The sequence below is a fragment of the Lactuca saligna genome, chromosome 8 (genome assembly GCF_052625555.1).
Source record: "Lactuca saligna cultivar CGN05327 chromosome 8, ASM5262555v1, whole genome shotgun sequence".
Classification (NCBI taxonomy): Eukaryota; Viridiplantae; Streptophyta; class Magnoliopsida; order Asterales; family Asteraceae; genus Lactuca; species Lactuca saligna.
This window is the reverse complement of record NC_136424.1, coordinates 5,809,615-5,834,321: the sequence shown is the minus strand read 5'-3', so window position 1 is coordinate 5,834,321 and position 24,707 is coordinate 5,809,615.

The window sequence follows — 24,707 nt, the reverse complement described above, 5'->3', positions numbered from 1 at the left end:
ATCCTACCCGTTCGGCTAACGACCCTCCACCAATCAAGTAAGTGGTGGGTGAGAGTGGACACCCATTAAATGGCTATTTTATAGGCCACAACCTTATACCCCCATTATAGATCAGCTTCGTGAATGAGGCCTTCTAATGGTAAGACTAGCATTTTAGTTATATATATATATATATATATATATATATATATATATATATATATATATATATATATATATATATATATAATCTTGTGATAATATAATAGTATAGGGTGTATTTTAAACATTTTAAAATACTAGGGTTTCAATTTCAATTTTAAAATTTTCAAAATTTAAGACCTTTTAAATTAAAATTTTAAATATTAAAACTCTTGAATTAATAATTATCTTAGATTAAACAATTAATTTGAATTATTAAATCATAAAGCATTACCTTAAATTAAACAATTAATTTATCATAATCCCTTAAATCCCTCTAGATTTCGAAAACATGGGATAGGATAATTCAAAATCTTTAATTAGCATATTTAAACATTAAAATATAATTACAAGATATGGGATTATCCAAATCCCTAAAAATTAGAATCTTATCTTGGGGAGGAGGCTAATCTCGAAATTCAAGGGTTGGCAAACCCTAGAATTCGAAATCTTGGGCACAAAGGAAAGTGTTTGAAAACCATTATCAAATTTTCAAAAAACAGGGTTCAAGAACCCTAATTTCGAAATCCTTGCCTCCTAGGGTTTATTGGCCATAAACCCTAAAGTGTCAAATTCATACAATTGTATAATTCTAATTGAAAACAAATAACCATACACTCTTATACCGCTTATGGGTTTTATACAAACAATCCTATGTGTGCATGCAACCCTAGATTTTGAATCTATGTTTTCACTATAAGATACGTAACATTATGAACACAAGAAGAACCCTAGCATGCTCCTAGGTATTTCTAAATCTAGATAGTAGAAGGATTACATACCTCTTGTTGTTATATTGTAATAACAACTGAAATCATCAATCTTCTTGTCTTTGAAAGCAAGTACCACAAGTGTAATACCTCTAATGGCTCACAAACACCAAGAGAAATTGGAGAGGCAAGAGAGAGGGGGGGGGGGGGAGAGGCAGAAAATTGGCTCTAAGTCTTCTAGGGATCAAGTGGCCGATTTCCCTTAGCCAAGGGGTCCTTAAATAGGGTGGAGATTAGGGTTTCAGTCCTTATCCTTATCTGGTTGCTTGCCCACTAAGCAGCCCATAAGATAAGTCTAGAAGCCTTATCCTTGGATGAATTTTAGGGCCTTATCCCCTTGAATTTGTCCACCCTATCCATACGGCATCCATTTCCCTAATTTGCAACTATCACATAATTACAATTCAGCCCCTCTAGTTTAATTAATTACTTTTGATCACAAAATTAATTCTTAATTAATTATTGACCAATATTAATTAAAAAAATATGATTTCTCTTTTAATATATCATTCTTATAATATATTAATAAATCATAATAACCTATTTCTCTATTATTTCTCCGATCAAGTTGCTTTAGTGAAGACAACCCAAAAGGACCACGCACAATCGGGTGAAGTACTTACCAAATATGGTTACAGGCTTAGACACTAATCCAATAGTTATTATGTGTATTATTTGTTATGTATCCGTATTTTGGGGGAGGTCACTAAGCTTCGGGCTTACAGTTTCAGTTTTGGTTTCAGGTACCTCGGATGATCGCGGGAAGGCAAAGGCGTGATCATACAGCTCCTCACTTTTATGACTTTAAGAACTAGGATACTCTGATGTAGAACTGTTTTGATAAAAAATTTGTAATAACTATTGGTTTATAAATGTTTTAAAAAGTTTAAAATTGGCATGATTTTAATGGATGTTACAAGTTGGTATCAGAGCCTTGGTTTGAGTGAATTGGAGGAAAACTTGTGTGAATCCAGTCTCAAAGTAAGGAAAAGATTTCATAAAGGTTTTCAAAATAATTAAATAAGGATGCATAGTGTACGATTAACCAGAGCCAGTAAGTAAACCCGAAAATACCATGCAATTATTTGATATTGAGATATGTTAGAATAGTATGCTAGTACTTGGCTAGGTTTCTTCAGGAATTTCATGATAGAATTTCCTGATTGTATGATGTCTGATAGCTTAGGGTTTTCCTTATATGAGATTGACATCATTATTATAATTGCTTAGTGTATGCATCACGACTGTACATAATTAAGATCTTATAGCCTGAGAAGATTTGGTTTAGCTTTATTTCATGTTCTTTTTCTGGTTGTCGGCTTAGATTAGGACCGAGTATTCGAATGTGTATAGGGTCCAACGTTATGTATGGTTAGCATAAACGGGTGTTGCAGAGTTGGTGGAAGTTTCATGGATGGTTGAGTTGTGTGGGTTCAGTAGGCCAATTATGAGATAGTTAGCCTTCCTCTAGCAGTGATGATTGAGAAATTACCATGCATGTGTATATTTTTAGGGTGTTTTGATGATACTAAGAACAATATGGGTAGGTGTGGAAGGTAGTATAAGCCCGTACAATTGATATCACAGGACCCATACCAATAGAAAGGAAGTCACAGCCCTTAGGGTTTAGTTGGGAGTTGGATCCCTGTTATTTAGGTGAATTATATGGTATCTTCCTGGTGTCATTTCAGAATACTGGTTATGAGGCATTTTGTGAATGGATCTAGATTGGGATCGGGGCAGGGCGATCAGGGTGCCACAACAGCACCCGAGATCATCGTCCAGGATAGGCCAACATTAACATAGGATCGTATCAGGGAGATCATCTGTGAGGAGGTGGTCGAGATTGTCCGGGGTCGGATTCCGGACATGTTTGGGTCTATTAAGACCGCCATGATAGAGTATTTTGATCATAGATATGGAACCCTAGCTGAGACGGCTGTCACAACAGCTACATTAACTATAATAGCGGTACGGGGAGGAGCTGGCCGAGCTTTTTAGTACTGGGACTTCAATAACACGAAGCCCATGACATTTGATGGTACTCAAGATCAGATCAAAGCCATGTGGTGGCTGTCTGACATGGAGGGATGTTTCTTCACGTGCTCATGTCCTAATGACCAGAAGGTCAGATGTGATAATGTGCCCTGAACCTGCTGGGGTTCAGGGCAAAGGACTGGTGGAGATTGATGACTGGATCTTATTTGGATGACCATAGAGTTGCAGTTACTTGGGAGGAGTTTAGGGATATGTTTCGTGATCGCTATATTCCACGGGTCGAGTGTGAGCGGCTAGCTCAGGAGGTTTTGGAGTTGAGATAGGTTGGTGAGACAGTGACTGAGATCACCCGTATGTTCTCCGAAAGGGAGATGTTTTTTCTGGAGTTTGCTTCTGAGCAGGCTCACATGACATGCTATCTGAGCATGCTCAAGACTGAAATCCGTCAGTTTTTGGCTACCTAGCGATGTGACACTCTGTTGGAGTTATAGGAGGCCGCCAGGCAGCGTAAGCTAGAGATCGAGTTATAATTACGGGAGCAGAGGTGCGCCCGATGCAGTCACAACCGGTGTCGAAGCGGCCCAAGACCGCTGATTTTAGGACTAGAGGTCAGCGCGGATGCACTTTTGGAAAGTGTGGAAAGGGTCCTTCTGGAGTCTGTCGATCAGGTTCCGGGTGCCACAGGTGAGGAAAGGAGGGGAATTATGCAAAGGATTATCGCTAGCCCACCCTAGTTCTGAGTGTGAGGTTATGTTACCACTATGAGCAGATTGGCCATGTGAAGGCCAACTGCCTGTTGCTTGCCACTAAGCCGGCGCAGGCTCTCGTACTAGCTACACTGAGGATTACAGATGGGAGACAGGGTAGAGCAGAGCCCCCGAGAGCTCAGGGATGCGCCTTTGAGCTTACAGCAGAGGAGGCTAGGGTAGCACCAAATGTGGTTGTCGGTATGTTTCTATCCCTTATCTTACTGATTATATATGTTTATGCTTATCTGTTTGTACTTGTGATTAGGTAGGTTTTTAGTGAGCTCCTTGTTTGCCTTCGTTTTATTTGACTCGGGGATTGTCGATTGTTTGTCTCTCAGACATTTAGTAGGGAGTTTAGTGTGCAAGTAGGAGAGCTAGAGTATCCATTGCGAGTCTTTATTGCCAAAGAACATGAGGTTTCTGCTTCGTCAGTATACCGAAGATGTGAGTTGGAGATCTTCGGGGTGTCTTTCCTGATAAAATTGATTCTGATTCCCATGGGGGATGTGTGTGTGATAGTGGGTATGAAATGACTTAGAGGGTTCGGTTCCATGATCGACTGCGAGGGTCAGCGAGTTGTGGTTTAAACCCCAAGCGGGGGAAAACTGATTGTCTATGGCAAGGGTACCAGATTGAGATCAGGGTTTTGTATAGCTGCCAAGTCCCGATGGTACATTCAACACGGGTGTGCGGGTTATCTAGCGTATGTGGTGGATACGTTGGGTCAAAGATCAGATTTCAGTTTCAGAGCTTCCAGTGGTCAGGGATTTTGCTAACGTGTTCCCAGAGGAGTTACCAGGAGTGCCTCTGGAGAGGCAAGTCGATTTTAGGATTGACATAGTGCCAGGTGTGGCCCCTATCGCCAAGGCATCGTACCGTTTGGCACCACCATAGATGCAGGAGATTTCATCATAGCTACAAGAACTGTTGGGCAAGCAGTTCATTTATTCGAGCAGTTCTCCATGGGGAGCACTGATCCTCTTTGTCAAGAAGAAGGATCATTCACACCAGATGTGCATTGACTACCGAGAGTTGAACAAGTTGATGGTCAATAATCATTATCCACTCCCGAGGATAGATGATATTTTTGATCAGTTATAGGGGGCATCTTGGTTCTCCAAGATAGACTTGAGGTCAGGGTTAGGGAGGAGGACGTGGAGAAGAGAGCATTACGGACTTGTTATGGACATTACAAGTTCGTGGTGATGTCGTTTGGGATCAACAACACGCTTGCAGTATTTATGGACCTGATGAATCAAGTCTGTAGACCGATGCTCGATCACTCAGTCAACATATTCATAGACGGTATCTTGTTATACTCCAAGACCCGAGAGCAGCATGAGGAGAACCTTTAGGAGTTATTGGGAGTTTTGAGGTGATAAAGGCTATATGCCAAGTTCTCAAAGTGTGATTTTTGGTTACGAGAGGTTCAATTCCTTGGACACCTCATTAACCAGGTGGTCATTTTGGTCGATCCGGCCAAAATCAGGGTGGTGATGCAATAGGAGACTCTAAAATCTCCCTCGGATATCAGGAGCTTTTTTGGGATTAGCTGGGTACTACCGTAGATTCATACAAGATTTCTCCAAGGTTTCAGTACCCTTCACTCGTCTAACGAGGAAGGGGTGGATTTCCGGTGGGGCCCCGAGCAGCAAAGGGTGTTTGAGACCCTCCCACACCGTTTATGAGAGGCTCCATTATTGAGTCTTCCGGAGGGAGTCGAGGATTTTTATGGTATTCTGTGATGCATCCATCACGGGACTGGGAGTGGTCCTTACATAGAGAGATCGGGTGATAGCCTACGCATTGCGGCAGTTGAAGCCGCACAAGACAAGATACCCTGCTCATGATTTGGAGTTGGGACTGGTGGTATTCGCTCTTAAGATTCGGAGACATTATCTCTATGGGGTCCGCCGTACCATATACACGGCTCACAAGAGCCTAAGAAACATCATGGATCAGCCGACACTGAAAATAAGGCAGCACATGTGGGTGGATGTAGTCAAGGACGACGACTGTGAGATCATTTACCACCCAGGTAAAGCAAATGTTGTTGACGATGCAAGTCAGCTGGATCTTCTACTCTGGAAATATGTATGAGGATATCAGTGGATTCTCCACTTGTGGGCTTGATTAGAGAGGATCAAGATGAGGACATATGACCAGAGAACTGGAAACTGGAGTGGATCAGGGGCGAGAACACCCGATTCATGCAAAATAGCCAGGAATTATTGACCCGATGCGGTTAGGTATGGGTTCTGATGTCTGGTGGGGTTAGACAGATGGTTTGGAGGAGGCTCATAAGTCTCACTTCACTATTCACCCGAGAGCCACTAAGATGTACCGGGATTTCAGTTTGAGCTACTAGTAGTCGTCCATGAAGCAAGAAATCGCTTGGTATGTTGAGAGGTGCTTGACCTGCAGGATGGTTGATATTACCATATTTATACATATTTTTAGGCAATACTGATTTACATTTTTACTAATAATTTGGTTATCTGCATAGAATATTCATACTTATAAGCTTAATTATTATTTTGCAGCCAAATAGAAGCATTTTCGAAGAAAGGGACCAAAATGACAAAACATTGAACTTTGGAGACTTATAAAAGTAGAAGAAATCCATTGATTTAGCTAAATTCACGATGTAAACCATAGGTTCACGACGTGGACTTGAATCTTCCAGAAGATAAATACGTGCGAAGTAAGAATCTGTGCCCGATAAGGATATCTCTTAAGTCACGACGTGAAGCTTCCTGTTACGACGTGAATCACGACTTTCAGAAAAAGTATATAAACACTCGATCCTTACGATTTTAAAGACTTTTGACTGCCTTGGAGGGTTCCTGGACACTACTTCCAGAAGAAGGAAGAGTTTGGAATTGGTTTTCAACACCAAGGAAGAAGAAGTTCATAATTTTTTTATTAGATTGGTACATTTAAACATGTTTTTGACTATGGATAATGTTTGGTTATTTGCTAGTATGTCCAGCTAAATCTAGTTGATTCTGTTAGCTAGATGAAGCTGGAACTCATGGTTTTGATGCATTAGATTTGACTTTACTTGTTGGTAATATGCTTGTGTTGGATTGATTTTACCTAGCATGTTTGTTTGATAATTGACTGCTTTGAATTCTTATTTTGTGTAGTTAGTGAATATGAAGTTACATGAATTTGAATACCTAATAATTCAGTGAACACTAGTTTATTAGAGCTATGATCAAACCAATCTTAATTAAGCAATTAAATTATTAAAATTAAGTTGTGTTAGAATTCATGATTATGACCATAATCTGTGTTTATCAAATCAATCTTACATAGCTCCAATCTCATTTAATAATTGATTATGTGTTAACTATTGTGTGACCATACATAGATTTACATGAATTGATTAATGTTATTAGATTTAGAACTTAATTGCTAATACTGTCTTAATTGGTACAAAGAGTAATTATCATAGCTAATTTATTACCCATTGAGTAAAAGTGGATTCGAACTTGTAAGACTGATTTTTTCAAACAAAATTTTCGATTTTTATATAAAACATAATTCCACTAATATTCATAAAAACACCCATTTTACTTGTTCAATAAAACAGAACAAAATCCCAAGATCAACATGTAAAACTTCAAACGTGTGTGTACGGATCAAGCCGGCGCCTTCCCGCGGTCGTCACTAACACCTGAAACAAATAACATCAACACTGTAAGAACAAAGCTTAGTGAGTTCCCCAAAATACCACATAAAACACACATTAGCCACTCGAGGCTATAACTCTGTGGGTCCGTGCACCCAAACTCTGTGAACCCTCAGGTTCTAGCTCTGATAAACATGCACCACATAAATCACAAATAAGTCATGCAGTACAACCCATAACATACATAGCATACAAATACTCTAACACATAACTCTGGTTACCTACTCAAGGTAAAGTATAGTGAGGAGACTCACCTCGTGTGTCTCGGTAACTCGTAACCCTGAAATCACTAAACACTCGATCCGCCGAGCTGTAGTCCCCCTATAGCACAATACATCTCTAATTAACACTCTCCCAACTAGGGTTGATCACACCATAACAAATCACTCTTGGTCAACGCTGGTCAACGGTCAACTCTGACCGGACTCGGCGAGTGCACTATGGCGACTCGACGAGTCCGTGCGCATGCACCAATTTCCCTGGAATCCTCCCTTGACACGTCGAGTATTTCCCCCAACTCGACGAGCTCCACCTGGCACGAGTTGTGGGGCCACCACGACTCAACTCGCCGAGTCTCAAGAACAACTCGGCGAGTCCAGTTTGACTCGGTCCATCTGTCCATCCTGACTCTCCCTTGACCCACTTAGTTCACCTTTCCCAACTCGGCGAGACCACTCGCTGAGTGGTCGCGCAACATTCATGCTACTCGCCGAGTCTGTTCTTCGGACTCGGCGAGTCCGTGCCATGCACTGACTCAATCTTGCTCTAAAGGCCAGATCCAGTCCACTAATCCATATATCCAGTCCCCCCATGCTTATTTAGCACGTAAAGTCACAATCTTGATGCATAAATAACCTCTACATGATCACAAATGATGATTTTGACTCTATTACTTCAACACAAGGCCAAGGACTCCATTTTTACCCATAAAGCTTGATGAGTGAGGCCCTCTGGACCTCTATGGATCCAGATCCATGGTCTCGACTCAAAGAGGGGACAAAAGGGCACCAAATCACCCCATAAATGATCATATTAAGCCCTAACTTGCATCAAGTTTCATCAAACAGGAAATGGTCCGAAAATAATACCTCTAGAGTGATGATCCAAGCTCCAAATCCACGAAATAGCAACCTCCTTTGCTTCCTCTTGCCTAGAGCCTCCTTCCTCTTGCTAAACAACACTCACAAGGTCAAGATTTGCTCTCAATCCTTCACAAAGCGCTCAAGAACTCTAGGGACACACTCTAGGGGTTGGATGAGCGCAAATGACGGCCATAAGGCCCTTTAAATAGGCCACAAACCCGGAGATTTAGGGTTTCACTACACAGCGCAGACTCGCCGAGTCCATACCTTGGACTCGCCGAGTCCAAGCGCGCACCTTCGCTCAATCCCGCGTCTCTACTCGGCGAGTCTGAGCCCCGACTCGCCGAGTCCCTCTTACAAATAACATAATTAAACTTTCATTATACCTGGTAAAAATCCGGATGTTACAACTCTCCCCCACTAGAACTAGACTTCGCCCTCGAAGTCCCGCTCTAAAACAGCTCCGGATGCTGCTCCCGCATCATATCCTCCAGCTCCCAGGTCATCTCTGATCCCTTCCGATGTTGCCACTGAACCAATACCAGAGGTACCTCCTTGTTCCTCAAAACCTTGATCTTCCGATCCCTAATAGCCACTGGTCTCTACGCATAGTTCAGGCATGCATCAACCTGAATATCCTCAAGTGGAACCACTGCCGACTCATCGGCTATACATTTCCTCAACTGCGATACATGAAAAGTGTTGTGAATCTGCCCCAACTCTGCTGGTAACTCCAGCCGATAGGCTACCCGGCCTACCCTGGCGATCACACGAAATGGGCCAATAAACCGGGGTCCCAATTTACCCCTTTTCCTGAACCGGATCACTCCTTTCCAAGGAGAGACCTTCAGGAGAACAAAGTCGCCGAGTTGAAATTCCAACTCGGACCGGCGCCTATCCGCGTAACTCTTCTGCCGGCTCTGAGCGGTCAATAACCTCTGCCTGACCAGCTGTATCTGCTCTGTCGTCTGATTCACGATCTCTGTACTGCCCATTACCCTTTGCCCAACCTCTCCCCAACATATGGGAGTCCGACACCTCCTACCATATAACAGCTCAAAGGGCGGCATACCAATGCTCGAATTATAGCTGTTATTGTAGGAAAACTCCGCTAGAGGCAAATACGAGTCCCAACTACCCCCAAAATCCAATACACAAGCTCGAAGCATGTCCTCGAGTGTCTGTATCGTCCGCTCACTCTGACCGTCGGTCTGGGGTGGTATGCGGTACTAAAATGCAGCTTAGTACCCAATTCCTCATGAAATTTCTTCCAAAAACGGGAAGTGAACCGCACATCGCGGTCTGAACAATCGAGACCGGCACCCCATGCCGAGATACAACCTCTCTCACGTAAATCTCTGCCAATTTCTCCGCTGAAGAACTCTCACTGATGGCAAGAAAATGAGCGCTCTTTGTCAACCTATCCACGATCACCCAAATTGCATCAACTCCTCTGGCAGTCCTCGGCAATTTGGTGATAAAGTCCATAGTGATCTGTTCCCACTTCCACTAGGGAACCTCCAATGGCTGCAACTTGCCATGCGGTCTCTGGTGTTCGGCCTTTACCCTTCGACAGGTCAAACACCTCTCGACAAACCATGCTACATCCCTCTTCATACAGGGCCACCAATACTCCTTCCTTAAGTCCAAATACATCTTCGTGGCCCCGGGGTGGATCGAAAATTTCGATCTATGAGCCTCCTCCATCAGTGTAACACGGGTACCGCCCACAAACGGTACCCAGATCCTGCCCTGATAAGTCATAAGGCCTCGACTATCCGATATAAACTCAGAAACCATCCCAACAACCCGCTCTCTCTTCTGCATCTTCGGACGCACGGCCTCGGCCTGAGCCCCACGAATGGCGTCCAGAACTGGAGCTATCACGGTCAGTCTCAAACATACATCTCGCAGGGGAGTACTCTCCGCCCTGCGGCTCAACGCGTCGGCTACCACATTAGCCTTGCCCGGGTGGTACAAGATCTCACAATCATAGTCCTTGACCACATCTAACCATCTCCTCTGCCGCATATTTAGGTTAGGCTGATCCATCAAGTACTTCAAACTCTTATGGTCCGTGTAAATCGTACAACGAACCCCATACAAGTAGTGCCGCCAAATCTTGAGGGCGAACACCACTGCCCCCAACTCCAAATCATGTGTGGGGTACCTCTTCTCGTGAGGCTTCAACTGCCTCGATGCATAAGCTATCACATGACCCTTCTGCATCAATACCGCTCCCAATCCTAGGATCGATGCATCACAGAATACCACAAAACCTTCCATACCTTCCGGAAGGGCTAATACTGGAGCTTCACACAACCTTTGGCGAAGCGTCTCAAAGGAGGTCTGCTGCTCGGGACCCCATGCAAATGCCACACCCTTCCGGGTCATTCTGGTGAGTGGAACCGCAATCTTGGAGAAATCCTTAATAAATCTCCGATAATACCCTGCCAACCCGAGAAAACTCCGTATCTCAGAAGGTGACCTCGGCACCTCCCACCTCATCACTGCGTCAACCTTGGCCGGATCGACCAATATCCCCTTCTGGTTAACGAGATGTCCCAGAAACTGGACCTCCCGTAACCAGAAATCGCACTTGGAGAACTTTGCGTAAAGCTTCTCCGCTCTCAAAACCCCAAGCACCTCCCTCAGATGCTCCTCGTGCTGCTCACTAGATCTCGAATATACCAGAATATCATCAATGAAAACAATCACCGACCGATCCAACATCGGCCGACACACCCTGTTCATGAGGTCCATGAACACAGCCGGGGCATTAGTGAGTCCGAAAGGCATCACCACAAACTCATAATGCCCATAACGTGTCCTGAATGCTGTCTTCTGGACGTCCTCGTCCCGCACTCTCACCTGATGATAGCCCGATCTCAAATCAATCTTGGAGAACCAAGATGCTCCCTGTAGCTGATCGAATAAATCGTCGATCCTCGGCAGCGGGTAACGGTTCTTGACCGTCAGCTTATTCAATTCCCGGTAATCAATACACATGCGATGCGAGCCATCCTTCTTCTTCACAAACAAGATGGGTGCTCCCCACGGCGAGCTACTCGGCCGAATAAACCCCTTCCCCAGCAACTCCTGAAGTTGCGAGGATAACTCCTGCATCTCTGGAGGCGCAAGGCGATACGGCACCTTAGCAATAGGTGCGGCCCCCGGAACCAAATCGATGCCAAACTCCACTTGCCTCGCGGGAGGCACTCCTGGTAACTCTTCGGGAAATACATCTGGAAACTCCCGCACCACCGGAACTTCCTCCACAGAGCTCGGTCTCTCGGAGATCACTCGCGTATCCATCACATACGCTACATAACCCTTACAGCCCTGCTGCAAACACTGTCTCGCCCTAGCAGCCGAACAAAAGGCTGATCCAGAACGTGTACCCTCTCCGTACACTGAAAGAACTCCCCCACTAGGATCTCGAATAGACACCAGCTGTCGCTCGCAATCGATAACCGCACCGAATTGGCTCAACCAATCCATGCCCACTATAACACAAACATCACCCATCGTAATCGGAATCAGATCGATCGGAAACTCGACCCCGAATATCTCCAATACACACCCCCGGAAGACCTCTGTAGCGCAAATCACCCTGTCGGCGGCTATGGAAACCCGCAGAGGCCGACTCAATACTCCACGACTAACACTGATACGCTGACTAAATGCCAAGGACACAAAAGATCGACTCGCACCCGAGTCAAATAACACTAAAGCAGGTACAGAATTCACAAGGAAGGTACCTAAGCATAGCATGATATAAGCATAATATTTCAACACCATAAACAACAATGAAAAGGAAACATACCAGCCACAACGTCGGGCGCGGCGCGGACCTCTTCCGCAGTCAGCTGGAAGGCTCTCCCCCGAGCCCTTGGTACCTCGGCCTTCACGGGCCGACTCTCTGCAGCAGCAGCTCTGATGGCGGCGGGGGCAGACCCCTGAGATGCCCCGCGCAGCAGTGGACACTCCGCCTTCCGGTGTCCGGTCTGGTTGCAGTGGAAGCACACTGCAAATCCCTTGGGGCAGTCCTTAGCCATATGCCCCTCCTTGCCACATTTGTAGCAAGACCCTGCCCGACAGACGCCATCGTGACCCTTGCCGCACTTCCCACAAGTGCGGCCCTTCTGGCTCCCGGGTCTGGGATCAGCGGGCTTGGCCCGCTTGGCTGCCGGCTGGGACTGTGCTGGCCGCCGATCCCTCCCCATAGACTCCGCCTCCTCCCTGGCCTGAGTCTCAAGCTCAATCTCCCTCTTCCGAGCATTTGCCTGAAGCTCGGCAAATGTCCGGTACGAGGAGTTCGCAGTGAACTCCTGAATATCCCGTCTCAAAATGCTCAGATAACGGCTCATACGTGCCTGCTCGGTGGATACGTGCTCAGGGCAAAACATCGCCCTCTCCTGAAACATCCTCGTAATCACTGTAACTGACTCGGTACCCTGCTTGAGGGTCAGAAACTCCTGTGCTAGACGTTCCCTCTCCACCTGAGGAACATACTCATCTCGGAACATGGAAGTGAACCTCTCCCAGGTCACTGCCGCAAGCTCGGTCGGTGTGAAATGCGCAGTCACAAACTTCCACCAGTCCTTCGCTCCCAAGCGAAGCTGGTTCAGCGCGAACCGAACCTTCAAATGCTTGGGGGACGAGCAAGTGAAGAAGCATCCCTCCATATCAGATATCCACCTCATAGCCGCCACCGGATCCTGTGTACCATCAAACTCTGGTGGCTTGGTGTTGCTGAACTCCCTAAACAACATCGCATCACCTCCCTGGGGTCTCGTCGCAGCAATCGCTGCGGTAGCCGCTGCAACCGCAGCCTCAGAAAGAGCGGCATAGCGCTCATCAAACGTCTCAATCAAAGCGGTCTTGATAGACCCGAACATCTCTGGTATCTCAGCTCTGATGACCGCAGCCACCTCCTCATGAATGATCTGTCGAATCTCCTCATCACTAGATCCGGCATCCTCCGGCATGTATCGTGTCCTCACCATGATCAATCTCTGAAATACAACATGCGATAATTAGAATTCACTCGAACACTCTTACATTCAACAATCCACCCCTCCTTGATTCTTGGCATCCCCAGATTCTTATTTGGACTGTGTACCGCACCGGTGCTTTGAGTAGTACGGGCCCAATACTACTGTCCGCACCGTCTCAGTACACACCCCAAATCGTCCTCTTCGGATCCCAGTCCCCAAGTACTCTATTATACTTAAATCACTCTGGAACAAATCTCACACAAAGCCCTAGCTGCTACCTAATTACTCTTAGCATCTCATAGCAGCTCACCATTCCCTAAGCTAAGGCATCACAAAACAGGCCACTCTAGTCCTATCAGCAATACCTAGCCTGCTCTAGCATGCAAACACATCACAGTATTAATTATTTCATAACAAAAGGTATTTTGGGAATTCACCGTTCGGGCGCTGACTGATCGTACACACGTTTCTTCTTGGAAAACCCTTTACTCTTAGAAAATTTTGGTTTTTATTTTTGAAAATATCTCTTCAATTCCTCAGTTTGAGTTCAAATACTCCCGAAGGTGTACCCGAATCCCTCAAACCAAGGCTCTGATACCAATTTGTAACACCCCCCTCTGGCACGTATCACAATATTGTCCGCTTTGGGCCACTCGGCACGAGGACTTCCCAGGGGGTCACCCATCCCGGTACTACTCCCGCCCGAGCACTCTTAACTGCAGAGTTCTTATGGGATCTGCTGCCCTCACGGCTTTAAAACGCGTTGTGATAGGGAAGGTATCCACACCCCTTATAAGGAATTCTTAGTTCTCCTTCCCAGCCGATGTGGGATCAGATCTAACCCACTTTCATCCCCCATTAAAGGGTTCGACGTCCCTGTCGAACACATCAACCCGTGCCCTAGCTCTGATACCAATTTGTAACACTGATTTTTCAAACAAAATTTTCGATTTTTATATAAAACATAATTCCACTAATATTCATAAAAACACCCATTTTACTTGTTCAATAAAACAGTACAAAATCCCAAGATCAACATGTAAAACTTCAAACGTGTGTGTACGGATCAAGCCGGTGCCTTCCCGCGGTCGTCACTAACACCTGAAACAAATAACATCAACACTGTAAGCACAAAGCTTAGTGAGTTCCCCAAAATACCACATAAAACACACATTAGCCACTCGAGGCTATAACTCTGTGGGTCCGTGCACCCAAACTCTGTGAACCCTCAGGTTCTAGCTCTGATAAACATGCACCACATAAATCACAAATAAGTCATGCAGTACAACCCATAACATACATAGCATACAAATACTCTAACACATAACTCTGGTTACCTACTCAAGGTAAAGTATAGTGAGGAGACTCACCTCGTGTGTCTCGGTAACTCGTAACCCTGAAATCACTAAACACTCGATCCGCCGAGCTGTAGTCCCCCTATAGCACAATACATCTCTAATTAACACTCTCCCAACTAGGGTTGATCACACCATAACAAATCACTCTTGGTCAACGCTGGTCAACGGTCAACTCTGACCGGACTCGGCGAGTGCACTATGGCGACTCGGCGAGTCCGTGCGCATGCACCAATTTCCCTGGAATCCTCCCTTGACACGTCGAGTATTCCCCCCAACTCGACGAGCTCCACCTGGCACGAGTTGTGGGGCCACCACGACTCAACTCGCCGAGTCTCAAGAACAACTCGGCGAGTCCAGTTTGACTCGGTCCATCTGTCCATCCTGACTCTCCCTTGACCCACTGAGTTCACCTTTCCCAACTCGGCGAGACCACTCGCTGAGTGGTCGCGCAACATTCATGCTACTCGCCGAGTCTGTTCTTCGGACTCGGTGAGTCCGTGCCATGCACTGACTCAATCTTGCTCTAAAGGCCAGATCCAGTCCACTAATCCATAGATCCAGTCCCCCATGCTTATTTAGCACGTAAAGTCACAATCTTGATGCATAAATAACCTCTACATGATCACAAATGATGATTTTGACTCTATTACTTCAACACAAGGCCAAGGACTCCATTTTTACCCATAAAGCTTGATGAGTGAGGCCCTCTGGACCTCTATGGATCCAGATCCATGGTCTCGACTCAAAGAGGGGACAAAAGGGCACCAAATCACCCCATAAATGATCATATTAAGCCCTAACTTGCATCAAGTTTCATCAAACAGGAAATGGTCCGAAAATAATACCTCTAGAGTGATGATCCAAGCTCCAAATCCACGAAATAGCAACCTCCTTTGCTTCCTCTTGCCTAGAGCCTCCTTCCTCTTGCTAAACAACACTCACAAGGTCAAGATTTGCTCTCAATCCTTCACCAAGCGCTCAAGAACTCTAGGGACACACTCTGGGGGTTGGATGAGCGCAAATGACGGCCATAAGGCCCTTTAAATAGGCCACAAACCCGGAGATTTAGGGTTTCACTACACAGCGCAGACTCGCCGAGTCCATACCTTGGACTCGCCGAGTCCAAGCGCGCACCTTCGCTCAATCCCGCGTCTCTACTCGGCGAGTCTGAGCCCCGACTCGCCGAGTCCCTCTTACAAATAACATAATTAAACTTTCATTATACCTGGTAAAAATCCGGATGTTACAACTCTCCCCCACTAGAACTAGACTTCACCCTCGAAGTCCCGCTCTAAAACAGCTCCGGATGCTGCTCCCGCATCATATCCTCCGGCTCCCAGGTCATCTCTGATCCCTTCCGATGTTGCCACTGAACCAATACCAGAGGTACCTCCTTGTTCCTCAAAACCTTGATCTTCCGATCCCTAATAGCCACTGGTCTCTACACATAGTTCAGGCTTGCATCAACCTGAATATCCTCAAGTGGAACCACTGCCGACTCATCGGCTATACATTTCCTCAACTGCGATACATGAAAAGTGTTGTGAATCTGCCCCAACTCTGCTGGTAACTCCAGCCGATAGGCTACCCGGCCCACCCTGGCGATCACACGAAATGGGCCAATAAACCGGGGTCCCAATTTACCCCTTTTCCTGAACCGGATCACTCCTTTCCAAGGAGAGACCTTCAGGAGAACAAAGTCGCCGAGTTGAAATTCCAACTCGGACCGGCGCCTATCCGCGTAACTCTTCTGCCGACTCTGAGCGGTCAATAACCTCTGCCTGACCAGCTGTATCTGCTCTGTCGTCTGATTCACGATCTCTGTACTGCCCATTACCCTTTGCCCAACCTCTCCCCAACATATGGGAGTCCGACACCTCCTACCATATAACAGCTCAAAGGGCGGCATACCAATGCTCGAATTATAGCTGTTATTGTAGGAAAACTCCGCTAGAGGCAAATACGAGTCCCAACTACCCCCAAAATCCAATACACAAGCTCGAAGCATGTCCTCGAGTGTCTGTATCGTCCGCTCACTCTGACCGTCGGTCTGGGGTGGTATGCGGTACTAAAATGCAGCTTAGTACCCAATTCCTCATGAAATTTCTTCCAAAAACGGGAAGTGAACCGCACATCGCGGTCTGAACAATCGAGACCGGCACCCCATGCCGAGATACAACCTCTCTCACGTAAATCTCTGCCAATTTCTCCGCTGAAGAACTCTCACTGATGGCAAGAAAATGAGCGCTCTTTGTCAACCTATCCACGATCACCCAAATTGCATCAACTCCTCTGGCAGTCCTCGGCAATTTGGTGATAAATTCCATAGTGATCTGTTCCCACTTCCACTAGGGAACCTCCAATGGCTGCAACTTGCCATGCGGTCTCTGGTGTTCGGCCTTTACCCTTCGACAGGTCAAACACCTCTCGACAAACCATGCTACATCCCTCTTCATACAGGGCCACCAATACTCCTTCCTTAAGTCCAAATACATCTTCGTGGCCCCGGGGTGGATCGAAAATTTCGATCTATGAGCCTCCTCCATCAGTGTAACACGGGTACCGCCCACAAACGGTACCCAAATCCTGCCCTGATAAGTCATAAGGCCTCGACTATCCGATATAAACTCACAAACCATCCCAACAACCCGCTCTCTCTTCTGCATCTCCGGACGCACGGCCTCGGCCTGAGCCCCACGAATGGCGTCCAGAACTGGAGCTATCACGGTCAGTCTCAAACATACATCTCGCAGGGGAGTACTCTCCGCCCTGCGGCTCAACGCGTCGGCTACCACATTAGCCTTGCCCGGGTGGTACAAGATCTCACAATCATAGTCCTTGACCACATCTAACCATCTCCTCTGCCGCATATTTAGGTTAGGCTGATCCATCAAGTACTTCAAACTCTTATGGTCCGTGTAAATCGTACAACGAACCCCATACAAGTAGTGCCGCCAAAATCTTGAGGGCGAACACCACTGCCCCCAACTCCAAATCATGTGTGGGGTACCTCGTCTCGTGAGGCTTCAACTGCCTCGATGCATAAGCTTACAGCTTCTGGTCAACATAAGAACATAAGATCAACATAAGATCAACATGTAAAACTTCAAACGTGTGTGTACGGATCAAGCCGGCGCCTTCCCGCGGTCGTCACTAACACCTGCAACAAATAACATCAACACTGTAAGCACAAAGCTTAGTGAGTTCCCCAAAATACCACATAAAACACACATTAGCCACTCGAGGCTATAACTCTGTGGGTCCGTGCACCCAAACTCTGTGAACCCTCAGGTTCTAGCTCTGATAAACATGCACCACATAAATCACAAATAAGTCATGCAGTACAACCCATAACATACATAGCATACAAATACTCTAACACATAACTCTGGTTACCTACTCAAGGTAAAGTATAGTGAGGAGACTCACCTTGTGTGTCTCGGTAACTCGTAACCCTGAAATCACTAAACACTCGATCCGCCGAGCTGTAGTCCCCCTATAGCACAATACATCTCTAATTAACACTCTCCCAACTAGGGTTGATCACACCATAACAAATCACTCTTGGTCAACGCTGGTCAACGGTCAACTCTGACCGGACTCGGCGAGTGCACTATGGCGACTCGGCGAGTCCGTGCGCATGCACCAATTTCCCTGGAATCCTCCCTTGACACGTCGAGTATTCCCCCCAACTCGACGAGCTCCACCTGGCACGAGTTGTGGGGCCACCACGACTCAACTCGCCGAGTCTCAAGAACAACTCGGCGAGTCCAGTTTGACTCGGTCCATCTGTCCATCCTGACTCTCCCTTGACCCACTGAGTTCACCTTTCCCAACTCGGCGAGACCACTCGCTGAGTGGTCGCGCAACATTCATGCTACTCGCCGAGTCTGTTCTTCGGACTCGGCGAGTCCGTGCCATGCACTGACTCAATCTTGCTCTAAAGGCCAGATCCAGTCCACTAATCCATAGATCCAGTCCCCCATGCTTATTTAGCACGTAAAGTCACAATCTTGATGCATAAATAACCTCTACATGATCACAAATGATGATTTTGACTCTATTACTTCAACACAAGGCCAAGGACTCCATTTTTACCCATAAAGCTTGATGAGTGAGGCCCTCTGGACCTCTATGGATCCAGATCCATGGTCTCGACTCAAAGAGGGGACAAAAGGGCACCAAATCACCCCATAAATGATCATATTAAGCCCTAACTTGCATCAAGTTTCATCAAACAGGAAATGGTCCGAAAATAATACCTCTAGAGTGATGATCCAAGCTCCAAATCCACGAAATAGCAACCTCCTTTGCTTCCTCTTGCCTAGAGCCTCCTTCCTCTTGCTAAACAACACTCACAAGGTCAAGATTTGCTCTCAATCCTTCACCAAGCGCTCAAGAACTCTAGGGACACACTCTGGGGGTTGGATGAGCGCAAATGACGGCCATAAGGCCCTTTAAATAGGCCACAAACCCGGAGATTTAGGGTTTCACTACACAGCGCAGACTCGCCGAGTCCATACCTTGGACTCGCCGAGTCCAAGCGCGCACCTTCGCTCAATCCCGCATCTCTACTCGGCGAGTCTGAGCCCCGACTCGCCGAGTCCCTCTTACAAATAACATAATTAAACTTTCATTATACCTGGTAAAAATCCGGATGTTACAGAACTAATAGTAGTGTTTGTTTATTGATTAAGTTTGTATTAAAGAATTAAGTTCATCTAAACTGGAAAAATTAGATAAAATCCCTTACTTTGTTAAAACTAATTTAATTTAATAGTATATGAATTTATAAGTTAAAACCGTTCCCTGTGATTGACACCCAACTTATCCAACTATTCTATAATTTGACTAGGTACACTGCCTATGTGCAATTTAGTTAGTTAAGGAAGTTAGGTTATAAATATTAAAATTCGGTGTAGCTATTTGCACGCATCAATGGTCAAGACCGAGAATCAGAGGCCGCATGGTAAGCTGCAGTCTCTAGAGATTCCCATGTGGAAATGGGAACAAATCACGATGGACTTCATTAACAATATGTCGATGACAACAAAGGGATTTGATGCTATATGGGTCATCTTGGATCCATTGACCAAGAGTGCCCATTTCCTAGCCATACGAGAGAGCTCATGGGCCGAGATGTTGGCCGACATGTATGTCCACAAGCTCCGGTCTCTATTGTTTCCGATCATTATGTTAGGTTCACCTCCCGTTTCTGGCAGATGCTCTACGAGGAGATGGGCACACAACTGCATTTTAGTACAGCGAATCATCCGCAGATCGATAGCCAGAGTGAGCGGACCATACAGACCCTCGAGGACATGTTGAGGGCTTGTGTCATCGATTTCGGTGGGAGTTGGGATTACCACCTACCCCTTGCAGAGTTCGCCTACAACAACTATCATTCTAGTATTGGTTCCCTACCTTTTGAGATATTGTACGGGTGAAGATGTCATACCCCGGTCTGTTGGGGTGAGGTTGGTCACAGAGTGATGGGACGGACAGAGGTAGTCTTGCAGACTACCGAGAAGATTCAGCAGATCAGATAGCGGTTGTAGACCACTCAGAGTCGATATATGAGTTACGCCGACAGACGCCGATCTGAGTTGGAGTTCCAAGTAGGTGACATGGCATTGCTGAAGGTTTCACCCTGTAAGGGTGTGATTCGCTTCTAGAAGAGGGAAAAGTTGGTTCCCCGATACATTTGACCATTTTAGGTCATTGCCAGGATTGGAAAGGTTGCATATAGACCGGATCTTCCGGAGGAGCTCCATCAGATACATAGCACTTTCCACATTTCCTAGTTGTGGAAGTGTACATTTGATGAGGATACGATAGTATCGTTGGATGATGTTCAGGATGACGAGCGCCCGAACTATGTGGATCAGCCGATAGCTATTTTGGAGAGGAAGGTAAAGGTTATGTGCAACAAGGGATACCTCTGGTACAAGTATAATGGTGGCATCGGAAGGGATCTGAGTGGACTTGGGAGCCAAAGTCCGAGATGCGGGAGCATTACCCGGATCTATTTACCATAGCAGACTTCTAGGACGAAGTCAAAGTCAAGACAGACGTTATTTTCTGTGCACTCCATGTCAAGTATTGACGTTGAGAAAATTCAATATAATAGCTAATAAGATCTTGATCAACCTGTTGGTGAGGAGAAGGAACCTCAACTATTGAGTCAAAACAATGAAAGACGAATGCCCTACAGGTAATAGGCATATCAAACTGTGAATCCTTCGTATTAACACACTCGAATGAAGAAACCGGTCCCAACTAGTGAGTGCTTGGAGAGTCAATCTCTTCTTTAAGCAATCTTTCCCGAGTCCAAGGAGGAAATAGAGCCTTTTTGCAGATCAACTCATCTTGTTCTTGTTTTTGCTTTCGTTCTTTCTCTTCTACTTGTCTGGATATCCGGATATTATCATTGATTTCTTTATCCCTTTCCTTTCTTTTCAGGGCATTTGAAATTTTTTCATCTTCCTCATCACTTTCCTCTAAAAATCCTTTAGTTTTTCCATTCCTCTAGAACCCGAAGCTACATTAACCTTCGGTTCTTTGGGTTGATATTTGATAACGAATTTCGGTGGATTTGGAGGATCTTGAACACCTTCTCCCCCTTGGTGTGCAGTGACAAGCAGCTCCGTAACACCCTTCATTTGATGTAAGATTTCAATCGATGGAAGGAGCTTTGCAGTTAAGTGATTCCGAATGGTAAGAGTGAGAACTGGATCATGAGCGTTGACGAGAGTACCCAGAATGGAGAGAGCATCACAAACACAACTCTTAACTACATCACACTCAGTTTTGATTGAGTCAATTTCCTTCTTCGCTTGATCAAGTTGAGCGGACTGGACTTCAAGCATTGTTGTTTTGTGAGCGAGTGCATCCATTATCTTTTTTTTTTCAGTAGCTAGATCAGCCTGAAGCTTATCAAGGCGAGTATTGACAGAAGTAAGAATAGAACTGTGATCTACTTTGAGTTCAGAACGAACATAGTTAAATTTCAGTTTCTCCTCTTGAATTGACTTGGAGAGGGAATCACAGAAGCATTGACTTTGGATGCATTGGAATCAGCATGGCCTTTGAACGAGTCTAAGACAATTCTTGAGTCATGAATGAGATCTGTCACTTCAGTTGTTGCTTTCTTTCAGGAGGATATGGATGCATCCATAACTTTTATTGATTTGTCGATTGAGGTTGTGTACAGTTGAAGAGCTATGTCAAGAAAAGCTTTCAAAACCACATCAGAATTAGTTTTCGGAGAAGCAATTAATTTATCAAGCTTATCATTAAGACTCTTTAAATGTTGCCTTGTCACCGGAGCATCATCATCATCACTTGGAAGTTGATTAGGACTATAGGAAGTAGAGTTAAAATCAAAGTTATCACCACCAAGAATAGGTTCAGAATCTGTGGAAGGAGATGGTGAAAGATGTTTAGTGGTAACCGAGGTTTCGGTTGTAACAGGGATTTCGCTTGCTCCGGTAGGTGCCCCCATATCAGATACGTTGATAGGAACCAGAGGTTCGGTTGTAGTGGTTGGTGTAGCTTGGGAAAAGATTAGAGGTGGAAGCGGAGCAGTGGTAGTAGGTTGAGAAGAGATAGGTGGTGGTAAGGGAGCAACTGAAATTGGTGTTGTAGTAGTTTTAGGAGAAGGAGGAGGAGTAGGAACAGAAACTAGAGGTTGTACCTCAGGAGTTGGAGATCATGGAGGTGTGCTTCCCCTTTATAAGTCTTCAACATGAACCTCTTCTTCCTAATCTGAGTTAACAGACAAAGATGCCTTCGGTTTTCTCGCCATTTTCTTGACCTTTTTCGTTTTTGGAGAGGAAGGAACTACTTTGTCAGCTTTACGCTTTTTGGTTTTCTCAGCAGGAGATGATGGACCTTCGGTCTCCGTTTTCTTTGATTCTGACTTCTTGCCCCTCTAAGCTGGTTTCTCAATAGCTTCCAAAGCATACTGCATCTCTGGAGTAAGTTGATGTGGCCCTGAAGGATTCAGCTTTCGATAATCATCCATAACACGGCTCGCACTGGAAACACAACGTGGCATTGTTTTAGGAATTGATTCGTTGAAGGCGAACTTGGTGGGATCAGAGACAATGATCTTTGTCGTGTGAAATGTGGCAATTGAAGACAGCATTGCATCTGCCATGATCGAAACCTGAAAATGCTCGATTGCCATGTGACTCACCAGAGTCCAGAATCATCCAAACGAGATTTCTGAGTGTTTGGACGATGAGTTGAGACTCTGCACCAACTGAGGCCATATAAGAGATCCATAGTCCAGATTGATGACATGATAGAGACCATACAAAATGGTCATGAAACCTTTACTGGCACCATCTGATCCAGCGACTCTTTCAGCTAATCCCTTAAATATAAGTGTGAAATAACCATTACATTGCAGTGGTAAGCAGGACTTCTTGAACTTAGTGACGGTGGTGAGAACATCAGTGTACCCCATGTCATAGATAATAGAGAAGAGATGAGTAGTAGTGATGAAGTCTGGAGAGATAACAGAAGCATCTGATGTAAGCTTTAATAGAGAACAGAATCAAGCTTTTGAGACAAATGTCTTGTGATTGAAGATTTCAAAGAAGATCCGGTCCTTGCATTTGTCATAAGAAGATGAGGAATAGACCTGTGATAGTAGAAACATTCGGACAAACTCGACTTGAGTGAGTGCAACCACAAATGAGGAATACTTCAGACACTTGACCACATGAAACATGTATGAGTCATAGACAAAGGGGTTCAGTTTGATGATCATATTCTGATTTGGTTTGATGATCAGAAGGGATGAAGTAGCAGTTTGTTCTTGGACGGAAGAGGATTCTGCCATGGTTGATGAAAGGAAGAAGATGAATAGTGTAAATCGCCTGTTGTATTCTTTGAGAGATTTGGAGGTGATGAGGAGGTACAGGATGTGCGAGAAACCTTTTTATACCGTTGCCAAGAGAGAAAAAGAATCGGATGTGATGACGATATGATCCCTGAAACGGAGCCTGAAAAAGCCTGATTTGACAGCTGGGTTACCCTAGATATACGTCACTAGGCGTGGGTTTAAGAACCGTTTCAAATTTATGCGCTTATTCAAAGTCTTATCCTGTGAGTCATGTGGAATCCTTATCCATTTACCATCTCTTCCACATTGAAAACTTTTCAAATTCCCTTACAGGCACCTATAAACGAGACTCATCCGTCTTTGTCAAGTGCTTCAACCTTCGCCCCATAATGAAGTGAACCACCATTTCTTTTAGAACCGAAAGCACAAATCTGAAAAAGTGTTATGAGGACCACAAACAAGAGTTTGGAAAATCATAGAGATCTTCGTGCAAGAGTGTGCCACAGAAAAGAAATAAAGCAAAATGTGTTTGGGATATAAGTGATGTCAATGAAGACATGAAACGATGGATCCCGGGCACGAATCTCGTCCTTCAAAGTCAAGAGAGACTTAGAAGTGTCCATGTTGTTTCCCGTTGAAATACAATCAAATGTTTGTTAAGAAACATTGAAAGACATTTTTATTTCAAATATAGGCTTTAACGGGTGGTTAATCTTCATCTGAACTTCGATACTTAAGATAAGACCAAGAGTAGGACAAAGTACTTGTGAGAACGATGTGGCATGTTGAACAAGTAGGTTTGATAAAATATATAGTGAAGGTGATTATGAGAAATCTCAAAAACAAAAATGAAACTGGATCTTATGGGAAGAAACGTCGTAGTTTTAGACAATTTGATAAAGACCACTAAAAAATAAAAAGAGATTTGTTCGAGGTAACAAGTAATAGCTTGAACATTTTAGCGTTCACCATCAATTCACATAAGGTGTTGGATTTTCGGTCTCACTTAGCACATGGTG